Consider the following 17,869-nt stretch of genomic DNA (forward strand, 5'->3'; position numbering starts at 1 on the left):
GCTGCATGGGCTACGTGCAATAACATGCGATTATCTGCTTCCTCATGCGTGCAAGGAGCAATCGATGTCCTATCTGGGAGAGGTGGCTTGCTAAGGAATCCCATGTCACTTGTGATGACAAGCTGCTTATCATCCTGCACAAACCATCTGAGCAGAGCTTCCGAGAAAAAGACAAACAACTCAGTCTTATTGCTGTCATCCCTAAGAAAGTTTTGCCAGTTCCTGGGAATGGCTGCATCACCTACCACACGTCTCTGAATTCCAGTGCCACGCTTTGCTCTCGTAGCAGCTTTCATAGAGTCAGATAAGTAGCGGTCCCACACCAGATCAAGCCTGTACACAGTTTCAAACTTTCTGGTCAGATATGGAATGAAGATCACATGGGCATAGTCATTGAAGGTTTTTACTGAACTTGGTTTCGGCATCTGGATGATGGCTGCCTCATCTACAATGGTGCAGGTAACCTTTGGACTGTCAGAGTATGCATTGTGAACTTGTTCCAGGCATGGAAACAGATCACTTTTCACTCCCAGTCGGAGACCTCCCCCATCAGAAAGCGCTGGTGGAAATGGTTGGTTCTCGTTTCGAAAGAACTCCTCTAGGTTTCCATCTGGGGTCTGGCAAGCAATGAGTAACATTGAAAAGAGCTCCATGTCCTGTTTGAGAGAGACCAGTTTCTGTTTCGGTTTTGATACTCTCCTCACGGTTGAAGTACCAAACACCTGAAGCTTATTTCTTGGTATGGTGTTGTCCACTGTCTTAGTTCTCTCAACAAGGCGTTCTGTGGTGAAAGCTTCAAATTGGTGCTCTCCTATCTGCCTCACCTTTCTGTCTACCTCAGCAGTTGAAGGTCCAGCAAGTTCCTTTGAGTGGAGAATAATCAGGTCCTTGCTTTCCTCTTCAAATGGATTTCCAAAGTGTTCCATTGCACTCACCAAATATTGTACATCTTTGACAAATGAGACCTGGAAACTTGTTGTTTGGTCATGGTGACGTGTGTTATCTGATTTCTTGGAATCAATCTCAAACTCCTGTATGGATTGTGCAATTTCTGGTCTTGCTACCATCCATCGCAATAGTGTAGAGGGGTTGTCAGTAAGGCCCACAGCACCACCATCTCCTTTAATGCAAGCATTCATCTTTTACCAGTGGTCACCAAGTGTAACTACTGTGGTCACCATTTCTGAGTTTGAAGGAAGCTTCTGGCCGATTGTAAAGTTCCAAATTTGAATTCTGCACAAAGAAAAGGAAATAAAAAATAATACTGGTTTGACACCGAGATCACCCATATCAGTAAAAGTGATGGCTGCAATCTTGAAGATTTCAGCCATCTTGAATATTTAATGACACATTTAGATTATCCAAAAGACATTTACCAAGTACTATGTATGGTAAATAAGTCTGAAATATCATATTATATCCATCATTCATAAGCGAACAGTTTTTACTGACAGCCATTTTGAAAGATGGGTGCCATGGGCGCCAATTTGAAGTTCATGGTGGCTCCATATCCAAATCTTTTGAGAATGCCTTTGGCTATAAGTGTACCAAATCTCATGTTTTTATCACAAAATGCACGATCGTTCTGGTTACCAGCTGCACTATGGTGGCTTTTAGAGGGGAATCACATTTTTTATGACTTTTGCCTATCATTTACAGTTGGTATGTGAGACAAGAACACAATATTTTCCTCTTTTTATACTAAAAACCGAGGGAACTACTTTTAGTAACACGACTCTCTGATCATGGAAGTAATGTAGGTACTGCAGCTATTGAAATACTGAGCTCCTGCTACTGTTGCATCGCCTCTGAGTTGATAAATCTTTGTGCTAAATCATAAATCCCGTTTTAAACTTTTATAGTAGAAGGTTGTGGCCATGACCATACACCTGAAGACATCGCAAGGGTGACGTGACAAAAGATGATCAATGACTCTGACCTTTTCTTTTTTACCTTGGTAAGGATTATGACAATTCCATCATCTAAATGGGTAACACAAGTATAGTGCTGAAAGATAAAAACATCCCATCAGTCGGCATCCCAGTGAGACATTAGACAGTAAGTGATTGTTTTATTGTGTTTGTAGTTTGTTTTTCTAGTTTAGCACTTCGTAATACTGATATGATGCCCAGTATTTCACTGTAGCACCCAGCTTTTAAGACAAAACAAACTCCTCTGTGTATTCAGGCTTTAAAATATAAGGTTCTGGATCACATTTCTCCCAAAGTAGATGTTGACTTCCATGAAGTCTGCCACGTTTAGTAGTTGTAGTCAGAGGTGGGTATAGTAGCCAGAAATTGTACTCAAGTAAGAGTACAGTTACTTTATAGATGTACTACTCAAGTAAAAGTAAGGAGTAGTCACCCAAATATTTACTTGAGTAAAAGTAAAAAGTATGTTGTGAAAAAACTACTCAAGTACTGAGTAACTGATGAGTAACCTGTTCGTTTAATGATGACGGCAACAAGTAATGCGCAAAAACATAAAAATAGCAATTAACCAATTCAGAGCCAGGAATATCTCTTAAGCAACTAAAACACAAATATATATTAAATAATATATACCGTATTTCCTTGAATTGCCGCCGGGGCGCTAATTAATTTAAAACTTCTTCTCACTCCTGCGCTTACCAAAGGCATGCGGTAAAAGTAAGCATGCGCTAATTATTTTAAAAGCTCTTCTCACTCCGGCACTTACCAAAGGCATGCAGTAAAAATTGGAGTGTGATGTAAGCTTGGACCTTAAATCCTACTGAATAGCTCTTAATCTTCTTCTCTTTATGCAATTTCAAATTACCGGCATTGAAATCAGCCTCTTCCATTTTTAAAATGATGACAGGGGAAGTGTCACTCATGACGTCACGAGTTTGACCAGGCGGTAATACGAAGCATGCGCTAATTTTTTGCGAAGCGAGTTTGACCCGGCAGTAATTCAAGGCAGGCGCATACTATATGCCCTGCGGCAATTCAAAGAAATACGGTATGTTTCATTTCATGGTTAAAGGGCAACATTATCACAATTTCAAAAGGGTTAAAAACAATAAAAATCAGTTCCCAGTGGCTTGTTTTATTTTTCAAAGTTTTTTTCAAAATGTTACACCTCCCGGAATATCCCTAAAAAAAGCTATAAAGTTTTTGATTTTCGCTATTTGCGATGCGACTGTCCATTTCCCTGTGACGTCATACAGGGCTGCCAATACAAACAACATGGTGGTTACCACAGCAAGATATAACGACATTTTTTAAATGAATTTTACCTTTGCAACCTCATTATACTATTGGCCAAGTTTTTTGCTCATAAATGTAAGTTTGTCAATACCCGACCTGTTTTTTGCGCCTTTAAAAAAGATTTAGAACTCTACATTAAAACACTCTGCCTCTAACAACCAAAAAGCTCTGAAAACGATGATGCTGTGTTCGAAATTTAAGTTATTTACTGAGATTGAGTGAGCCTATGGCTTTACATTTTGTTTATTATATATATATATATATATATATATATATATATATATATATATATATATATATATATATTATATATATATATGTATATATATATATATACATACATATATATATATATATATATATATATATATATATATATATATGTATGTATATATATATATATATATATATTGCATTCTATTTTAGTTACTCTGAATGTACAACCCCCTGACGCTGTTTTGTACGGTTTTTATACTGTTTTGTACTTACTTTGATTATTATTTTCAACTGTTTGTAAATGTTGAAATGTATAAGTAAAGGTTTATAAAAATGTTTGCAGTTAATCATGTGACCGCCTGGCTCTGTTTGATTGGCATAACGGAGTCAAACGCCACCAGTGACTGCATTTGATTGGTGAAACGTAGTCAAACGTCACCAGTGACTGCATTTGATGAAACGCAGGCATGTGATGGATCCTACTTTGAAGGTCTGTCCGACAAACCAAAACAAACAAAGCATGCATTAACAGATCGATAGTAGCGAGCTGAATGTAGATAAATAGAGCGGAGTAAAAGTAGCGTTTCTTCACTATAAATATACTCAAGTAAAAGTAAAAGTATGTTGCATTAAAACTACTCTTAGAAGTACAATTCATCCCAAAAGTTACTCAAATAGATGTAACGGAGTAAATGTAGTGCGTTACTACCCACCTCTTGTTGTAGTTGAAGGAAATGCAAATGTTGTGATGCGCTCTGTGAGATCAATGGGTTGCCATAATGTCCATGTCATGCTTAAAATAACCAACATACTTAACTGTTATACGGTGCAGTAGGTAAAGTTTAATTCTTGCCCAATTTTCTGAAACATTAAAGAGTGGGTGTAGATAAGCTGCAGTGAGTTCAATAAACCACCAGGTTTCTAATTTCGAACATTAAATATCTTGTCTTTGCAGTGCATTCAATTGAATATAGGTTGAAGAAGAGTTGCAAATCATATAATTCTCTTTTTATTTACGATTTACACAACATGCCAACTTCACTGGTTTTGGGGTTTGTAGATCTAATCCCCATTACTTGAATTTTTAGCAAGCTGTTGCAAGCTTCTATTAACGAGAATACAAAAAAAAAAGACATGTTTTCTTGTCTGTTATTGTCCCTTTAGCCGTTGTCTAGTTGAAGGGGACTTGTAACATAAAATACAGACACTTTGGACTTATTCTTATTTACTTTGGTTTTATTTAACAAAGGAATGTAAAGGTAACACACATCACATGAATCTACTCAAGCGAGGCCTGGCAGCTTACGTCGGTGTGCGCTCATCAGCTGTGTTGGCTGTCCGCTGGACTGAGCAAGTCAGCGAGAGAGTGCGTCTGGCTCCACTTCTAGGCTTTATTTCCTAGACACCATTAAGAACATACATTGTCACTTTTACGAAAATATCTATTTTCTAAAGATATGAGTTCATTTTGAATTACAATTTATTTCCCTTCTAACAAATCTGTTTTGAATGTTTGACAGATTTTTTGTGTATGCTTTGTATATTATTTTTAAGATTTTATAAACTACCAAGGGCTTCACGGTGGCAGAGGGGTTAGTGCGTCTGCCGCACAATACGAAGGTCCTGCAGTCCTGGGTTCAAATCCAGGCTCGGGATCTTTCTGTGTGGAGTTTGCATGTTCTCCCTGTGACTGCGTGGGTTCCCTCCGGGTACTCCGGCTTCCTCCCACTTCCAAAGACATGCACCTGGGGATAGGTTGATTGGCAACACTAAATTGGCCCTAGTGTGTGAATGTGAGTGTGAATGTTGTCTGTCTATCTGTGTTGGCCCTGCGATGAGGTGGCGACTTGTCCAGGGTGTACCCCGCCTTCCGCCCGATTGTAGCTGAGATAGGCGCCAGTGCCCCCCGCGACCCCAAAAGGGAATAAGCGGTAGAAAATGGATGGATGGATGGATAAACTACCAATTCATTAAATTTCAATAAGTTTACCTGTTTGAATCTTTTGTTTGTGGGTTCCCTGAATGCATTTCCTCTTATGATTCTTATGGCTCTCTTCTACAAACGCAAGATAAGATTTAGATGTGTTTTACAATGGTTTACATATTTAAAGGCCTACTGAAACCCACTACTACCGACCACACAGTCTGATAGTTTATATATCAATGATGAAATATTAACATTGCAACACATGCCAATACGGCCTTTTTAGTTTAGTGAATTGCAATTTTAAATTTCCCGCCAGTTTCTTGTTGAAAACGGCGCGGAATGATGACACGTACGCGTGACGTCACGGACTGTCAGGAAATATTAGCAGTTGCACCACTCGCGGCTAAAAGTCGTCTGCTTTAACCGCATAATTACACAGTATTTTGGACATCTGTGTTCCTGAATCTTTTGCAATTTGTTCATTTAATAATGGAGACTACAAAAAAACAATGCTGTTGGTGGAAAGCGGTGTATTGCAGCTGTCTTTAGCACCGAGACACAGCCGATGTTTCTTTGTTTGTTGTGAAGCGGTCATGTTTTCTCTACGTCAACCAGCATGTTTTTGGATAGGGAAATTGTGATATATACCTTACCGGAGAAATCATTGGATTATTCGTCGTCCTGCAGCAGCGGCAGCTGTGAGCTTGGCTCCTCGGCTTCTCTCTGAAACACTTCGTGTTCACCGCAGCCATCCAACCTCGAGGTATGTCTTTATAATCTTTTACAATCTTTAAAATCTCACTAACACACTATTAAAACAATAAGCAGATAAGGGATCTTCCAGAATTATCCTAAAAATGTGTGTAATTACATCTGAAACGCTCACACTGCCGTCGCCCGGAGCCGTCGCTTTTTTTTTTTCCACAAATCTTTCATCCTCGCTCAAATTAATGGAGAAATTGTCGCTTTCTCTGTCCCAATTGCTCTTACTGCTGGTGGCTCCCATTAAAAACAATGTGAATATGTGTGGAGCTCTGCAACTCGTGACGTCACGCGCACATACTTCCGGTACAGGCAGGGCTTTTCTATTAGCGACCAAAAGTTGCAAACTTTATCGTCGATGTTCTCTACTAAATCCTTTCAGGAAAAATATGTCAATATAGTGAAATGATCAAGTATGACACATAGAATGGACCTGCTATCCCCGTTTGAATAAGAAAATCTCATTTCAGTAGGCCTTTAAACACAGTATGTGAGATATGTAACAAACAGTAAATTATACAGAAAATACTGAACAATGCTTTTTGAGTCATCAATTCCTTCCCCTTTGTCACATCTGTGAGGGCGCATGGCTGCGATTGTCATGTTCCTCAGCAACGCAGGAAGCAAGCAAAAGTAGCGTGGAGGGAAGATGAAGTTTATTTTAATATATTTAAAGCAGAATCAAAAATACAAACTCAGGAAGCTAACAAGTGTGGAGCTAAACAAAACCAAAATGTCAACAAAGGGTGAAAAAACGAGGAAAGCTAGACTGTACAAATTACATGAGAGCGAGGAAAGAAAACAGGAGAAACGTCAATGTTGCCTCCAGCAAACATTGAACCAGCAACTACTGCTGGGTGACAGAAAACTATAAAGGGGAGTGAGTAACCTAAACACCTGGTGGGAACACTACTTGCTAAACTAAGACAGGTGAGGAGAATCAGTGCCCATGGAAACCAACAGAAAACAGGGAAAGAGGGTGCACCCAGGAAACAGACTAAAGCAGAAACATTACCAAACATAAAGCATGCCATGACCCGTGTAACGGATCATGACACCCTTGTGTAAAATAGCAACAGTTTTAGATGCATTAACCTTTGTATAATTAATATGTGATGTCCATTGTCATCAGTCATAACACCCAAGAACTTGATCTCTTTTGTTCTTTGAATATCAACTCCTTCAACATATAACGAGGCATTCACACTTTTCTACGACTAGAAAATAAATTAAGGGAATAAGCGGTAGAAAATGGATGGATGGATAAATTTAGTTTTACTAATAATCAAGGATACTGTATTAACATGAAGCCATCTGTTAATTTAATGAATTTGATTTCAACCACCTATAGCACAATTTGTTTTACTATTGTAAAATAGGGGTTGTGTCACTTGCAAAAAAAAATACACTTAAACAGTTTGGAAACCATGGTAATGGTCCATGGACCGATCCTTGTGGTACTCCACAACTGATATTATGTAAGGCAGATTTTCTATTGTTAACTTTTACAAACTGTTTTGTATTTTTCAGACAACTTTTGACCCACTCCTCTTATTCCATATTTTTACAATTTGTCCAATAATATTTCATGATCGAGCGTAGCAAACGCTTTTTGAAGTTCTACAAAAATACTTACCATTGTTTTTCATTGGTCTCCCCATGTCTAGCATTAAAAGATTACAGTTGGTACAAAATGCGGCTGCTAGACTTTTGACAAGAACAAGAAAGTTTGATCACATTACGCCTGTACTGGCTCACCTCCACTGGCTTCCTGTGCACTTAAGATGTGACTTTAAGGTTTTACTACTTACGTATAAAATACTACACGGTCTAGCTCCATCCTATCTTGCCGATTGTATTGTACCATATGTCCCGGCAAGAAATCTGCATTCAAAAGACTCCGGATTATTAGTGATTCCCAAAGCCCAAAAAAAGTCTGCGGGCTATAGAGTGTTTTCCGTTCGGGCTCCAGTACTCTGGAATGCCCTCCCGGTAAGAGTTCGAGATGCCACCTCAGTAGAAGCATTTAAGTCTCACCTTAAAACTCATTTGTATACTCTAGCCTTTAAATAGACTCCCTTTTTAGACCAGTTGATCTGCCGTTTCTTTTCTTTTCTCCTCCGCCTCCCTCTTGTGGGGAGGGGGGCACAGGTCCAGTAGCCATGGATGAAGTGGACCGCTCGCCTGTGCATCGGTTGGGGACAACCCTGCACTGCTGACCTGTCCCAGCTTGAAAGGTCTCCTGCTGGCCCCACTATGGACTGGACTCTCACTATTATGTTACATCCACTGTGGACTGGACTTTCACAATATTATGTTAGACCCACTCGACGTCCATTGCTTTCCCACATATGCGGTCCTCTCCAAGGTTTCTCATAGTCATTCACATCGACGTCCCACTGGAGTGAATTTTTCCTTGCCCTTATGTGGGCTCTGTACCACGGATGTCGTTGTGTCTTGTGCAGCCCTTTGAGACACTTGTGATTTAGGGCTATATAAATAAACATTGATTGACATTGATTGATTGTTTTTCTAACTGTTGCAATTTAAATGTATCCACAAAATCTATTATTAGTGTTGCAGTTATGTGATAAGGATGGAAGCCATATTGACTTTTGCTCAAAAAATTATAACAATTAATAAGGTCTAAGGTCTTTGAGAATTGGTGAACCAGTGATATTGGTCTATATTCGGAGTACTTCTGGCTGTTTCCACCTTTTATAAAGTGATATTATTTTCATGGTTTTCATATAATCTGGGAATACTCCTTCCATTTCCATCCATCCATTTTCTACCGCTTGTCCCTTTCGGGGTGGCGGGGGGTGCTGCAGCTTATTTTAGCTGCATTCAGGCGGAAGGCGGCGTACACCCTGGACAAGTCGCCATCTCACCATAGGGCCAACATAGATAACCAGACAACATTCACACTCACATTCACACACTAGGGCCAATTTAGTGTTGCCAATCAATCTATCCCCAGGTGCATGTCTTTGGAGGTGGGAGGAAACCGGAGTACCCGGAGGGAACCCATGCAGTCATGGGGAGAACATGCAAACTCCACACAGAAAGATGCCGAGGCCGGGATTGAACACAGGACTTTCATATTGTGAGTCACATGCACTAACCTCTGGTCTACCGTGCTGCCGGAATATTTCTTCATTAATCACAAAGTACAAATGTGAATCGCTCAATAACTGAATATATAATGAACAGCATGTTCATGTCTACATATTCGTTTATTTGGACTCCGCTTCACTATTGGTAATATTTCAATCTTGTCCACTTTATCAAGAAAAATACAATGAATATTGTCTGTTATTGTTTTTTCCATTATTTTATCAAGTTTAACTTTTGGTATTTGTTTAGCCAAAGAAAGGCCGATGTTGACAAATCCATCCATCCATCCATCCATTTCTACCGCTTATTCCCTTCGGGGTCGCGGGGGGCGCTGTAGCCTATCTCAGCTACAATCGAGCAGAAGGCGGGTACACCCTGGACAAGTCGCCATCGCAGGGTCAACACAGATAGACAGACAACATTCCCACTCACATTCGCACACTAGGGCCAATTTAGTGTTGCCAATCAACCTATCCCCAGGTGCATGTCTTTGGATGTGGGAGGAAGCCGGAGTACCCGGAGGGAACCCACGCAGTCACGGGGAGAACATGCAAACTCCACACAAAAAGATCCCAAGGCCAGGATTGAACACAGGACCTTCATATTGTGAGGCACATGCACTAAGCCCTGTGTCACCGTGCTGCCGTAATACTTCATCATTAGTCACAAATTACAAATGTATCAGTCGCTCAATAACTGAATCTGTAATGCTCTTTACAAACGGCATATTCATGTCTACATATTTGTTTCAGGTCTTATTTGGACACCGCTTCACTATTTGTAATATTTCAATCTTGTCCACATTATCAAGAAAAATACAATGAATATTGTCTGTTATTGTTTTTCTTATTATTTTAACCAGTTTAACTTTTGGTATTTGTTAAACCAAAGAAAGGCCGATGTTGACAAATATTTTATTAAAATCAAGCATCTTTTTGTGTCGTTCTTGCCTTTTCCGGGCTTTTAATTACTGTCAATGTGTACCAACTTGTGGGAAACACTATGTACAGTAAATAATCATTGATATCAAATAATTACTATTAATTTTGCCATAATTGTGCAGCTTAACCCCACACTACAACCTCAAGTTGTCAATCTATTAGTTATTGTCAATGGTGTTTGCTGTGGTTGTGTTACTTACAGTAGCAAGCTGTATACCATCAATGATGCAATATTTAATATAGAGAAATTCTCAAGTTTGTGTGAAGTGTACATATTGAAAAAGGAAGGCGTTCATTAGTGTGATTCATAACTGTCTAATGCGTTCTTTCTTTTGCTTCCTCATTTGATCTCATCTGTTCTAATGTTTGAAGACATCATTGCATTGCTTTAGCAACTCAGCATAAAATACAGACTGATAGTATTTGTGGTCTATAACAGGGTGCAGCCTTGAACACCAACCACGCTTAATGCAGCCTCTCATGTCAGTCTGGTCAGTTCTCTCCATGCTTGCATGAAATTGCGTGTTTTACATCCCAAAATAAACTGCTCAAGGGTTTGAAAGCTATCATGAAATACGCTGAAGCTTTTTAGAAAACTGTATTTCTTGAACTAATTATAGACCGAAAATTATCCCAAAACCTCAAAGGAGTATTAGAATTTGATTGCAGCACCCCGTTAGCGAGGAGTTCAAGTAAAGTTCAGAGTTAAAAAACAAAGTCTTGCATTTGGTGAAAAAGTTGTGTTAACATATGTTGGTATTCATGAAGGTGCCTAAAGGCCCTGTTTTCCCAAGTTACTGTGTATCCTTTTTCACATACTGTTCAGGGTTTGTTATTTTTTTTGTGATAAATATGTCCTGGTTTTCATGCTGGGCCGATCAATTAATTAGACGATAAATTAAAATTAACACAGTAACTTTAATGTCATTGATAAATTGCCATGTCTGTCTCTGTAAATCGCTCTCAGCACCTGAGACGGTTTATTCAACAGCAGAACTTAAATAAACAGAGTGAATCTTTTGTCAGTCATCCACAATCTTTATCTCAGCTTACACACACAGGAATCACGGGCAGAGTGTGGGAAAATTTCCGCTTTAAAAGAATGAGCAAGATGAGCCCATCAACATGTACAAACGAGCAAGTGTTACATGTTTGTTAAAAGGGTATGCAACAAAAAAGACAACAAAACAAACCACCCATCGCAGTTTCTCCAACTGAAGAAAAACTGCCCTTCAAGATTTTCAATTGTTGTTTACGTATTCAAAATAAATAAAAGTTATTGATTTTTCATTTACATCAGGTAAAAAAAATAATGAAAATGTCAAAGAAATACATTTGAAAACAAAACTTTCATTATTATCATATGAAGTATTATGATACACCAGTACTCAATTTGGTCTCTAAAATTGCTGACAATAATATTCATTATCAGCAATATTTGGTAGGACAATATTTCATCTGTCAATATGTATTGGTACAGGCTTATAATACTTACTAGGTTAAAAATCTTTTTATTCAATTTATGTCAAATGGGTATGTAAAGTACTGCGATGTATAAATGGTAGTCACCATTTGAGCCAAGCAGAACAAAGTGGAAATGCCAGCACGCGTATGTTGTCCTTTGGAAGAAAATTACTGAATACATCAACGGCTTAAGGTTATGTCATCAGTAAGTACTTAAAGTTTTACGTTTTTGACTTGCCTTCTCAAAGAAATATTCAATCTTCAGATAAGTCATTTTTGTACGGAAAGAACCATGTCTTTTTATGCAATTAATCAAATAAATTTACTTGCAAAGAAAACTATATGTCATGATCCTCAGTTCGGATCATGGCATATTCTGGTTTTGTTCTGTTTTGTATCACATCCTGTTAGTATTTTGTCTTCCTTAGTTCCTGGTGGCACTTCTTGTTTTGTTCCGTTTCCATTGTAACACATTTGTGTCACCTGCCTTTTGTCTTTCTCGCGCACCTGCCTTTTTGATTATCCCCTCTATTTAAGCATGCCCTTGTTTGTCATTCGTCCTCGCAGTCTAATTTGCTATTTCATGCAACAGGTGACGCCGCTATCCCCGCTTGTGGTAAAGATTATTTTTGTGTACTTTAGCTTCCACGCTATTCCCTTGTTTGTCTATTTCCCTAACTCACATGCTAGCGTCTTTTGTTCTTTCTAGCTCACATGCTAGTTCTGTTGGTTTGTCTCTAGTGCCTTTGTGCAAGTATTTATGTTCTTAGTTTGTTCTGTAGTGTTAGATACATCCTCATTCTTACATTCACGCTGTGTCCATTCCGCCTGCACGATTGAGAGAACTTACCCGCATCAACACAATGCCAACGAAACGTCACACTATATTTTTTGACCAAAATGCAAGTTTCGTTTACATATCAAATATTTTTGTTTACATTGCGAATGAACTTCAATCATACGGAGCTTCCTCTGAACAGTATTTTAGAAGGTGTTTCATTAGTCGGTCTGAAGACTGGCTTGAAGTACTGTGAAGGAGGACTTATTTTAATACTGCAAGAATTTGAGGATTAAGTCAGGAACTAATTACGGTATTAGGCATAATATAATAAATTGTTGAACTATCCAAGTTGTATTGTTTTCTTTTGCTCTAACGTGATTCAAGTACATTGTTTAATCATGCATTGAAGAAAAACAACAACAAAACAAAACAAACAAAAAAATATATATATAAATATGTATATATAAATATACATACATATATATATATAAACATGTTTACTTATTTATTTTTGATTATTTTATTTAAAAAAATGTTTTTCAAGAATATTGTTTGCCCATGTATATAAATATATGTATATATATATATATATATATATATATATTTATGCACGAGGCCACAGGGAAGACCCCCGGACACGTTGGGAAGACGAAGTGGCTGAACGAAGTCATACCAAAGACTATAAAAATGGCACCCAATACCTCCCTGCTTGGGACTCAGCATCAAAAGTTTGAATTGGGGGTTAAATCACCTAAAATGATTCCTGGGCGCGGCACCTTGCTTCCCACTGCTCCCCTCACCTCCCAAGGAGTGAACAAGGGGGTGGGTCAAATGCAGAGGACAAATTTCACCACACCTAGTGTGTGTGTGACCAGGGGCGTCACCAGACAGATTTCACTGGGGCACGTGCCCCAGTGTTGATCTGCAGTGCCCCAGTAAAAATTTCACCAATTAAAAAAAAAAAACGCTTCAGAGTTTTAAGTCTACATAACATAGACAACAGCGCACATACTACTTAGTATGGTAATTGATTGCTACTGTATTTACTCCACGTAACGATGAGCACATGGCTACTTAATATGGTAATTTATTCACGTGTGGATCGAGACTTCGCTTGAGAGAGAGAGAAAGAGAGAGAGAGAGAGAGAGAGAGAGAGAGAGAGGGGGGATGCGAATCACTGCTGAGGTAGGTAACGTTAGCCAACAACAATTTGTTAATTATATTATATTGATTTTGATTTGACTCAAACTGTAACTCCTATATGGATATCAGAAAGTTATTCGCCCGCAGCAGGGAAGAAGCACAGGAATGAGAGATGTAAGTGAAGTCCTAGCTAGCTAGGCAACATCATTGTCTTAAGTTGATGCTAAGTTAGCTAACGTTATTCCTTGTATCAAGACAAACATATTCATTTGCTGTACGAGCTGTCGGGGGAATTTCCAATGAACATGAAACATAATGTTGGTTATTGTCTGCTGGTTCTGCATCAATGATGATTTGGAGTAAGCATGTGTGAGTTGAGTGCTTCTCAAATGGTTTATCTTCAGGAAGGAAACATTTTTTCCATATCAAGTCGTGAGCCAAATTTTTAAATCATTCAAGTTTATTTCACAGAAAAATAGCACAGTGGACTTGTCTTGTTAATCGGTGTGAACTCGACTAAAATAATCTTGTTTTATCACCATAAAAATGGCTACAGCTAAAGCATCTGGTTTTGTTTCCAGAAAAAATAGTAACATTTCTGTATTTGTTTTTAGAAAGATGGCTTAAATTATCGGGTTTTGTTGCCCCAATTAGATTTTTTTTTTAAATATTTCCATGTCTGTCCTAAGTCCTCCTCCAGCTTGTTAGTCGGTTTGCCTTTTGCTAAAATACTCACTAATAGTCACTAGAAAAATGGCTAAAAATATCTGGTTTTGTTGCCACAATTTCATTTTTTTGTCCCTTAACTTTTTTTTTTTTCATGCACACATTTGACTGCGACTCCCTGTAAATGACACACAATCCACTTTTATGTCACGACCCAGCAGTTGGGAACCACTGGTCAACTGTATAACAGTTACTGTAATGTACATGTCTGTCCAGAGTGATTGACCACTTTGCAAAAATTAAAACAAGACTTTACAGTTTACTTCTCAGAAAATGATTCCCTGAACAGACACACAACAGTTGTTCATTTATTCTACTACTGTGGCTTTATTGCTTTGTGTATATTTTATAGTTTTGTGTATCTGAAATAGGATTAGCCACATTGCCATAAATGGAAATTAAATAATATAAAAGAACCCAGAGATGTAGGGGTGCTTTATTTTTTGTTTTACTTTTGTAGAGGTTAAATTTGCAGATGATTACTGCAATATATATTTCAAAAAGATTCATTGCTCTTCCTTTTTGCTTTTACCAGTAGCAGTTTAGAAGTCTGGAGTAAAAAAGTGCACAAGTAGGTCAAATGCATTAGTTAATTTCAGGTGGTTAATCAAAGATCCACACAACATAATCTGATATGATTTCATAGTTTAAAGCACTATTTATGTATTTTTTATGATAAATAAGTGCTAAAAATGTTTTTGCTTGCGCGCTTTGCACGCTCACATGAATTATTTGTGCCCCAGGTGTGCCCCAGTACAGTATTAGGTCTAGTGACGCCCCTGTGTGTGACAATCATTGGTATTTTAACTTTAACTTGTAAAACCCTGGCAAAAATGATAGAATCACCTGATTTGAAGGATGTTCATTAAGTTGTTTAGTTCTATAGTGAAAAACATAACATACATGACACAAATTCTAAGTGGTTACTTGCTGGCTTTAAGAAACACTATAATAACGCAAGAACATACATTGTCTAGTCAATAACAGTTTCAGTTTCAGATCAAGCAGAATGAAAAATATGGAATCTATCTATCCATCCTTTCGGAGTCACGGGGCAGCTGGAGCCTATCCAAGCTGCACTCGGGCGGACAGCAGGGTACACCCTGGACAAGTCGCCACCTCATCGCATGGTCAAAACAGATAGACAGACAACTTTTATAATAACATTTACCTAGTAAATTGTCATTTCCAAAGCTGGATAGAAATCATATTCAGTGATGGATAACAAATCTGCATTGGCCAAGGTGGTGATGCTGGAACTTTTGTTGTTGTGCCGTTCCAATGAGATTTAAGAAGACGACTGCCTGGAGAAAAAATGCAAATGTCCACAGTCAATGAAAATATGGGGTTACATGTCAAGTTATGGCACTGGGGAGATGGCTGTCATTACATATTCAATAAATATACAAATTGACTTTGATATTTTGGAAATGTTTCTTATTCCATTTAACCGGTATAGCTCGGTTGGTTGAGCGGCCATGCCAGCAACTTGAGGGTTGCAGGTTCGATCCCCGCTTGCACCATCCTAGTCACTGCCGTTGTGTCCTTGGGCAAGACACTTTACCCACCTGCTACAAGTGCCACCCACACTGGTTTTAAATGTAACTTAAATATTGGGTTTCACTATGTAAAGCGCTTTGAGTCACAAATATAATTCACTTCACTTCATTGAATTGATGTTTGGGGATGATAAAAAAAAAAGTTTCAAGATGATAACGCATTCTACTATCAAGCAAAAATGGTAAAACCTTTCCTTAAACAAAGATGTTTTTAGGTCAATATCATGGCCCTGCAAGTTGTCCTGATTTAAATACAATTGAAAATCTCTGTTGGAAATCGAAAAAAATTGTCCAAGACTTCAACCTGCAAATCTGATCAACAGCAAAGTTGGAGCAACGTTGATGAAGAGTGCTGTTTGTCACTCATCAAGTCCATGCCTCAGAGACTGCAAGCTGTTACATAAGCCAGAGGTGGTGCAAGAAAGTACTCGCGATATATATCAGTGTTTTTTGTTTCATGATTCCATATTTTTTTTCACTCAGAATTGAAAACAGACACTGTAAAATTGTAACTGTTACTTACAACCGCAATGTATGTTCTTGATCTCTTTGAGTTTTTCTTTAAGCAATAAATATTCCATTTGCAATTATTACAGTGCTGTGTCATGTCTGTTAACTTAATGAACATCCTAAAAGTCTGATTTTACAGGGGTTGTATGTACGTACGTACATACGTATGTTTGTCACCCAGTATGTGCGGAAGCCAAAGCACATCTATATTCTGTTTTGGCGGGATTTTTTCTCATGATTTACTCTCTGGGTGATTCCAGATAAACAACACAGAGAGTAGCGAGCAAAAAAAGAGTCTTTAATCAGACAAAACAGGTGATTACAACAAAAAGGACTGATCCAGGAAAAATAGCAAACTGTATCATCAAGCTTGCAATGACGCTATTTAGGAGATGCAACAAAATCAATGTCACTGGTGGGAGGCAGACAGTGGCATGAAGAAATCAGCATAAACAAAGAAAAACAACAAAAGGGTGTCTTCAGGGGAAGTCAGGATGACTGAGCACAAGGTAGAAACAAAAACTGCAAAATGGCTAAGCAACATAATACTTAGCAGATATACTAGCCACAGGAGACATAGGAGTTGGAGGCAAACCACTGTAGCCCTACATTTAACTATCTTAATTGCAGAGGGGGTCGAGTGTCGGTAATCAAAATATTGTTTTCCTGTCTGGTAAAATGCATGTCATACCCAAATTATATCGTGTGTATTTTATTTACCTGCTCAGTGGCCTAGTGGTTACAGTGTCCGCCCTGAGATTGGTAGGTTGTGAGTTCAATCCCCGGCCCAGTCATACCAAAGACTATAAAAGTGGGTCCCATTACCTCCCTGCTTGACACTCAGCATCAATGGGTCGGAATTGGGGGTTAAATCACCAAAAAAGATTCCCGGGCGTGTCCACCGCTGCTGCTCACTGCTCCCCTCACCTCCCAGGAGGTGATCAAGGGTGATGGGTCAAATGCAGAGAATACTTTTGCCACACCTAGGGTGTGTGTGACAATAATTGGTACTTTAACTTGAACTTTATTGGGATAATATTAAAAGTATATCCAAGACTTGAGGCTATCCCTGCACCAACTCGTCCTGGTCCACTAGCACACAAACGTACATGCACACGCATGTTCGGACCCACACACACACACGCACACACCCATCTCGTTCTCTTCAGCAGCGAGCTACTGACCCTAATCCAAAAGTGCTGCTGTCACTTGTACTTACCCCAGCAGTGTCTGATGACTCTACAGGGGAGCGCAATGAAGACACAGTTTGGCCATGACATATGATGTCCCCAAATTCCTGATCAGAGCTCTCATTTGTATTCGACTGTTGGCACTTGTTTGCTCCTTCAACTTTAATGGCTGTGGTGAATTGGACAGGTGTGCTATTTTTTCCATTATTTTACCTTTTGATTTCTCTCAATATTGAAATATATACGTGTATTGTTGTATGGACCATAGGGTCTGATCTACTAAAGGTTTGCATTTATTAAAAAAA

Source organism: Nerophis ophidion, linkage group LG09, assembly GCF_033978795.1.
Source record: "Nerophis ophidion isolate RoL-2023_Sa linkage group LG09, RoL_Noph_v1.0, whole genome shotgun sequence".
Lineage (NCBI taxonomy): Eukaryota > Metazoa > Chordata > Actinopteri > Syngnathiformes > Syngnathidae > Nerophis > Nerophis ophidion.